General features: G+C 36.4%; 1 pseudogene; it reads right to left on the bottom strand.

Moving 5' to 3' along the window:
* Window positions 1-1,117: 1,117 nt before the first annotated feature.
* LOC149235671 (endoglucanase 19 pseudogene) lies at window positions 1,118-7,579 on the bottom strand (annotated as a pseudogene).
* Window positions 7,580-8,139: the final 560 nt, after the last annotated feature.

Genomic DNA, 8,139 nt, shown 5'->3' with positions numbered 1-8,139 from the left:
GTATGATTGATAGAAAAAATTTCTATTCGATTAAACTCTTTCCTATCCATAACTTTATGGAACTTGGAAATGAAACACCACGACCAGCTAAAGCTATAGTTCCATTAAAAGGCGTTTCCACGGGGTAGGACCTCCTCAGGGAATATAAGGTTTTCATGAGGCTGATCTTGAGCCGCCATCCAAGCACGAATACCTTCGTTCAGGAGAATATTTTTTGTGTATAAAGTCTCAGATTCAGGATCTTCTGCTGCACGGATCTCCTGGGAAACAAAACTAGAGCGGACAGCTAATGCGTTCTCCACTGTGGGTATATGGTCGGTCTGTGACCCTTGGATGTCTTTGGCACCCTTGGGGTGATCTCGTAGTTTCTGCATAATCTTCCATCAGATAAATGAGCAAATATTTAGTACTTAATATTATCCGTTTTATTGTTGTTCCTTCGACAGATATTTAAATTTAAACGATCCAAATCTTTGTCGACCAATTCGTAGACGGAAACGAGTTATGATAATTTGGTCTAATCCGAGACATAAGCAAAAACAGGGGTAATCCTCTTCTATATCAATTAACGGATCTAGTGGTAAAATAGATTTCGATATGCATTTTTTGAACTGAACTCATAATGATTAATATGTCAAAAACTATAAAAAGAATTGGTTCACGTAGGAATTTTCCTTTTATGATTGAAAGAATATGAACTCCCGACCTATGTATGATCGTCATGAATGAAATTATGAATATATTGCTCCGGGACGTTTACCAATATCGGTGATCGAGGATTCGAGAATTAAAACAATTCAAAGTTTAACTTGTCTGTCCAAAGGAACTTCAAGAGCTCACCAGGTGAATTTTGGAGTTCCTCAGCCCCAACTAACCGGAATCCCATCCACCGATTGTAACATACGGATCGATCTTTTGTCCAACCAACCCATTTATATTTTTTTGAGTCTTTTCCGGATAACTTCGATCAGAGAACGATAAGCGGGAGAAGGGGTTTAGTGAAAGTGAATAGACTGTGAGTGGCTTAGTTCCATCTGTTCGTTTGTTCCTAAAGGTTGGTGGAATGCTGTGAGTTCCTAGTAAAAATGTAGACGTTAGCTTCTGACTGGTGTATAGTTTAATTCATATCATAGCTTTGAACAAAGATGCTAGCTTTAGGAGCTGCATTGAATGTAAACAAAATCAAATCTTTGACGAGGAACAAGGGATTGCCATAAATTGTAAGAAGATACCCCTATTAGAGACATACCCCAACTAGGGCCACGAAATCTTTGAACTGCGAGCTTGATGTGCTTCTCTATTTTCTTGGACTTGTTTGTTATCAATGTAGAATATTTGTATTAAGTTCAACCTTTAGAACTTGAGGATGAGGTCACCGATTCTGATACAACAATTGGAGAGTAATCTATAGGTGCTAGTGGAAGAGAGGCTTGGAATAGAGCAAGATATGGCTTGGGTTTTCTTACACGTGCAATAAAAACAACAGGAAGAGGTTTTTTTAGGTCACCACTAGCGTGAAGCCTAGCTGGGACACCCACAATAGGGTCATTGTTGTGGGTAGTTAGTTCCATCTATTCATAGTTGTCTCTCTTATCTGCAAAATAGTCATTCTGATTTGACCCTCCAACAAGAGCACCATGAAATACATTGGGATCACTTCACTTGTTGCTAAACCAAGTAGCATAGCCCCCTTTGTAGGGAAAGAAGGATGGGTTTACTTCGTAAGATATGATAGATGAAGCTATGTGGTGTACTGGATGAGTTTAGTTTCTACCATAGCCAATTATGTAACTTGTGGCTCTCAGATTTTCTCCCAAGATGTAATATATCTAAGATTGAGAAAAGGATAGAATCTTTGAGGGTTGCATAACTTCACCTAAGCATTGAACATTTTTGCAAGCAATAATGAGGTAATCAAATTAAACTATGAGGAGAGAAACTAGATGTTGTTCCATTTCTTCCAAAATAGGAGGCCACCTAGAGTTTTTTGTATAATTCTATTGCCTTTCTACAAGCACGTACACATGAAAATCTTCATCTTTTCCAGATAGTTTTGTAGAAAAACATTACTATGCCGACCTCTTCATTACATTAGGGACTTTGAGGCTAGGCTCTGAACTCCCACATGCTTGACATCCTAACTGAATTCATTCATTTTCCATTCCATTCCACCTAGAGGAGCGACATTGTCATTAAAATAGTTCATGTAACACTAAGACAGATCTCTAGTAGCCCCATGAAGCCTTTTTTCTTCCCAAAGAAGCTCATCTACATATCCATTCTTAGAGGCATAATATTTTTGTGCAACAGTAAGGTTGTCATATTTTCCTTTGTACTTGTCAACAAATTAATGTGAAAAGTTTCTTGGCATGCTTGAGAATCTCATTAGAGTAAGTTGGATTAGAGTGCCTAAAAACAATTGAAGAAGAAGCCATTGTAGCTTATATTTATCCCATGAGATCTGAGCTAGGATTGTTTTCATCAATTCTATATGCCTAGCGAGGTCTAGTCATGTCTTCTAGCTTTTGCCACCAATAATGGTTTGAGTCACTATCACCCACCTCTCCATATAGTACATCAGGCTCAGTATGTGCCTTGAGAAAATAATCAATCCCCCATCTAATAACCTCCATCAAATGACCCAAATCACCATTTTTGGCCAATTGCATTCCATATTCAATAACACTCCATGAGAACATGGTGATTATGGATGCCATTAGGAGTCCAAATTTAACATTGTCACAAGTGTCATATTATCCTCTCCTACCTGATCGACCCCATTGGCTGATCCATCATGCAGAACAGAATCATCCGTCCAAGTGACTCTTTGATTTCTAGGAAGCTTTCTAGATCTTTGAACCTCATAATAAATGATACTCTTACTCAATCCTACATCATATTCATGACCAACTGTTGCAGCTCTTGTTGATATTGCAACAAGATGATGGAGCTTAGTGAAAAGAGTCGCCCTCACTAAGTGGGCCCGCAGGCTATTTTTGGCGCAAGTCTATTTTTAGACTATGTCTATTTTTAGACATATGGATCATGTATATGGATTGCAGGTTGCTGTTTATGGATGATTGTTCAAGTTGGGAAAGAAAGATGGACTTATATTTTTAGATCACAGCGGAGTGACTGCTCAGTCTAAATATAGAATAGTCAAATATTATTGTCTCATAATAATATTTGGACTATAAACTTAATCTTATTCTCTTGGAGCACTTCAGGATGAGCTATGGATGTGGTACATGCAGATCCCAGAAGGAAATACGTGGTTACCTATGGGATGACTAATCTTTACATGCAAGACTTCAGTTAGAACTCAAGTGAGTTGAGTTTAGAGGACTGGAGGTGCAGTTGATGGAGTTGTGTTCAGTTTAGCTTTTTTAAACTGGTTGTATTTAGTCTAACTGGAAAATAGACTAGAGATGAGTTGGGTGAATTAGTTATTAATTAATTCACAAGTTATTAACTCATAATGCAACTATAGAATACATCAATTAACTTAGTTGCATGTCAATGCATGTTCAGTTCAGCAGGGATAGGTGTTGGAGGATCGGATTGCTATCAGTTGTGACTATAGTAGTGCATGATGATTTTCACAATCAAAGGGATTGAGTATGCCAATGAATTGGCCAATAGCAAGTAATTGTAGCCTGTGCTTATGTCTTCCATAGTGTGAGTGATTCTTTCCAGGTAAAATACGAGTTTGGTAAACCATTCTCATCAATTATTGAGTAGGTATTGAGCTCTGGAGGCAGGCAAGCAGTGGAATAGATTTGGAGATCAGATCTGAGCTGTATTTTGTGTAACAGGTGGAGCTGGTACTAGATTTCTTGTGATAGGAATTGTACTTTGTAATGTTACATGTTCTCAATCATTAATATACAGATAGTGTGGGGTTTTTAGCGAGATTCTTTCCCCGAGTTACATACTGTGTTAATGTGTGAATTCTCTTGATGTTCTATTATTATTGATGCTGCTATATTGATGATCAACGTAGAGGAGATTATGTATTGTGTATGTATTCCACAATAGTACATGATCAGGGTAATCTCTGTTGAATATGTGTTTATTATTCAAAATTTCTACAGCTCTAATGCAGAGCACCAAACTCAAAACGTACATATATGAATTCATGGATAAGTTGGACCCACCTCAGATGAGGACCCTTTGTGAGCACACTAAAGTTAGTTATTTATAATAAGATGGTGTGCAATGGACAAGGTGGAGATAGACACTGAAAAAATGATGCAGCAAGCTAAGTGAAACTTGGGAATTGATCTCATTGTCATTCAAATACAGATATATGAAGCCAAAATGTCTCATCTCAAATCAATCATATGAGAAGCCGTACTCAAAACTAATATCTTAGAGGACAAACGCAGCTCACTGCAATAAAAAGAAACCCCAAATCAGTAGATATGAATGTGGGAAAGCTAAGAACTATAATCTCCACTTCTTTCTATTAGGATTAAGATTAAAATAGTTCACCATATATGTGTATGGCCCAACACATAATTGCATTCATAAAAATTCCCCTGGATAAAAATAAATCTCAGAGACTACCAATAATAAACACACACAACAATGGATAATGTAGCTTCAACAAAAGAGGCACAACATCCAAAACCAAGCCTACAACTATAATAAGGTAATACACAACTTATGCATTTTAAAGATGCAGAGCATTCCACATAACCAAGTGAGAGCATTGCTTAATTCTCCAACAACCTACACCAAAACATACAACATTATCTTCTATCACTACTTAGAGGTCAAGGAGCCAGAATTCCCATCCGTAGAAGCACTTAGGAAAGGTTGACATACACACAACAACTATGGACTATGGGCTCTTCTTCTTCATAAAATGAAGAAATAGGGAAAGAGGGATAACAACAACTGAGATGAGGAGTGAAGAAAGGCTAGAGAAATGAAGACAATATATGCACAATTTTGAAGGCAATTTCCCAATATCTGATAATTAACAAAATGTTATATTATTTTATGAAAATATAGAAACTATTTTTCTTTAAGGCCATTAACAAACTAGTTCAAAGTTCCCCTTGATCTTCCTTCTAACATCTCTTCACACTCACTATCATACAAGTCGGTGCACATTAGATTCCCACATTTACTTAAGTCCCATTGGTCATTTACCTTAATTCATATGCATGTAGCTATATAAAACACCCATTTCATTTTCTCTACTAATTTTTCCATTTTTACTGTTAGAACCCTAGATGAAGACAAACAGTGAGATCCTTAACTGTTGGATTGTAACAAAAAAAACAAAGAAAATTCCCCTACATATATCTCAATCCCCTAAACCCATTTTTTTTATTTGTCAAATTGTCTGTGATCCTATAGGCTTGACTTATGGCTTAAGAAGCCATGAACCAGGGGCATCTAAGTCATCAAAGTCACCCAGGGATCACACCTTGCTTGGGCCACACCAACCCTTAGATGACTAGATATTTTAGCATGTCTCCTCCCCTATCATGGGACATAGCCATCCCCTGTGAAGTTTGATACTAGGTCACATTGCTGACGAGACCCATCCTCAACTGATTGTGCTAGTCAGACTTAACCAATCCCCTCTACCCATTACAAATGATCACAAAAACATTAAAAAATGCCCTTTTTGCAACAACTTTCTACTCTTTTTTTCCCTCTTCCAACAATGGAAATTTTTTCTAAGTAGGCTATCTATAAATGGCATATTAAACACTTATTCTTAAAATTAATTTGATATTCTTTCTGCCAGCTTTGTAATTTTACTAATTTTGTTTTTCAAATTAGATGTCGAATTATACAGATGTGTCTTAGATGGTGGGTGATTTTAAAATAGGCTATTAGTTTATGCAATTTCCTTGAGTAAATCCCTTTATAATGGATTGTTGTTACTCTATTACTTATAATTATGTCTCTCACAGGGAGTTCAGGTCATGGATTTACTCAATAGATCATCACAATTAAAGACGGGGAGGTACCTATCTTTGAGTATCTCTTAGATGGTTGTACAATTTCATCTTTTGGAACTCATATGTGTTGTATTTTAGTATAATGGGCCTCATTTCAATTAAACACACATAAAACAATGAATGTGTATCGAAGTTGCGTCTTTGAATGAATTTATGAATGAAGTAATTTAATGAGGTTAATCTAGAAAATTCATACATATTATCTTCTTCATTATCAACAACATCAGAGGATGAATTGTCATATTTCCTTGGGTTGGTGCCCTTCTCCTTGAGTTGTGATTGCATATTCAATAATCTTTATGCAATAACATACTGAATGTTGAAATTGAGTATTGCAAAGATGACCCTTCTAGTGATCATAGCTCCCACATAATTTTTTTTTGAATCAAAAAATAAGTCACCAAATGTTTCCACGTAGGCCCGTGCTCCATGATATGGATCATCAGTTTGACTTGCACATATATATGTTCTCCTTCAGGATGGATTTCACTTGCACTTAACCTTCTTGACCACATCGCATTAAAGTGATCATCGTTAGAGTTGGTTTTGCTCTTTATTTCCTTCAAAGATGTGATAATGACTTGTTTAACCAAAAAGAAATTTCATATTAATGATAAGAAAACTAGAAGGAAGGTCATGATCCTTTACTTCACTTTAATTTTTTACTTCACAATATTTTTTGCTTATTTTCCAGAAAATTGACCATGGCTAAGCTCACATCTTACCATCCACCATTCCACAACCTTTGACTAAATGGCTGAGGAGGCACCTTATGCTCATAGAAATGTTCTAGCTCACCCAACCAAAAGTATATTCTTGCAAACCCTTAAAGTAGTATGGAAAATTTAGTACTTATTTTGATGATGGAAAAGTTCAAGGATGTAAGAAATTAGTTGTAAACGGAATTTCACTGTTACCAAAAGTTTTGAAGCGGAACACAAACAAATTTTGTAGTCATTCATATGAAATATAAATAACCATGGAAAATAAACAAAATTAATGCATTACCTTAAAGAAGGATTGGATTCAAATGAATTATACGTGACATTATTACATATCTTGTGTAACTGTAAAAATAATTGTAGCCTTGGAGAATCCTTATGCCTCTCAGGGACATGTGGACCCAATATTTAGGAAGTGTTCTCACATTTACAACATTATATTTGTCAACAGTGGACTGAGATGATATGACTACGCAATGTAACAAGATGATCATAGATAGGTTGAGAAACTTATTTAATAAGCATATTTTACTAGTTTTTAACATACACTTATTAAATAAGAAGAGACCCCTATTTTAGACAGACCCTAAATAAGGTCATACAATCTTTGAACCAAGAGCTTGATGTTCTTCATTGTTTCCTTGGACTTGTTTGTTATCAATATAGAATATATGTAGTAAGTTCGACCCCGAGAACTCCAGGATGAGGTCCCCGATTCTGATACAACAATTGGAGAGTAATATTTAGGTGCCACTGGAGGAGAGGATTGAAATGGAGCAGGAAAAGGTTTAGGTTTGCTTACATGTCAGGAATAGCAACTAGAAGAAGATGGTTTAAGTTACCACCAGCATGAAGCATAGACATGACACCCATTGTTGTAGGTAGTTGGTTCTGTCTATTCATAGTTATCTCTCTCATATGAAAAATTGTCATTCTGATCAAGCCCTCCAACAAGAGCACCATGAAAAACATTGGGATAGATTCCCTTTCTGCTAAACCTAGAGTTTTCTGTACAATCCTATTGCCTTTCTACAAGCACACAGATGAAAACCTCAGTTTTTTTCTAATAGTTATGTAAATCAACATTAGTATGTCCACCTTTGACTTCAGTGAGGGACTTTGAGGCTAGGACATGAACTCTTGTATACTTGACATCCCCATTGGATTCAATAATTTATGATTCCATTCCTCCTAGAGAAGTAGCATTGTCAATCACTTATTTCATGTAACAATAAGAGAGATCTCCAGTAGCCTCATGAAGCCATGTTGCTTCCAAAATGTTATAGACATTTTTGGGCACTGCAACCCCAATCCTAAATGTCCATAAACCAAGGGATCCTAAGTCCCTAAAAGTGTTGTTCCAACCCCTAAAAGTACAAGGTCAGCTGATCACATCACCTCTCAGAAGTTCTCCATGAAAAACTGCTCAGAAC

This window comes from Pinus tabuliformis, chromosome 8 (genome assembly GCF_031772625.1).
Source record: "Pinus tabuliformis cultivar Carrire ecotype Pingquan chromosome 8, CPIR1, whole genome shotgun sequence".
In the NCBI taxonomy this organism is placed as follows: domain Eukaryota; kingdom Viridiplantae; phylum Streptophyta; class Pinopsida; order Pinales; family Pinaceae; genus Pinus; species Pinus tabuliformis.
This window is presented reverse-complemented; position numbering and strand designations above follow the sequence as displayed.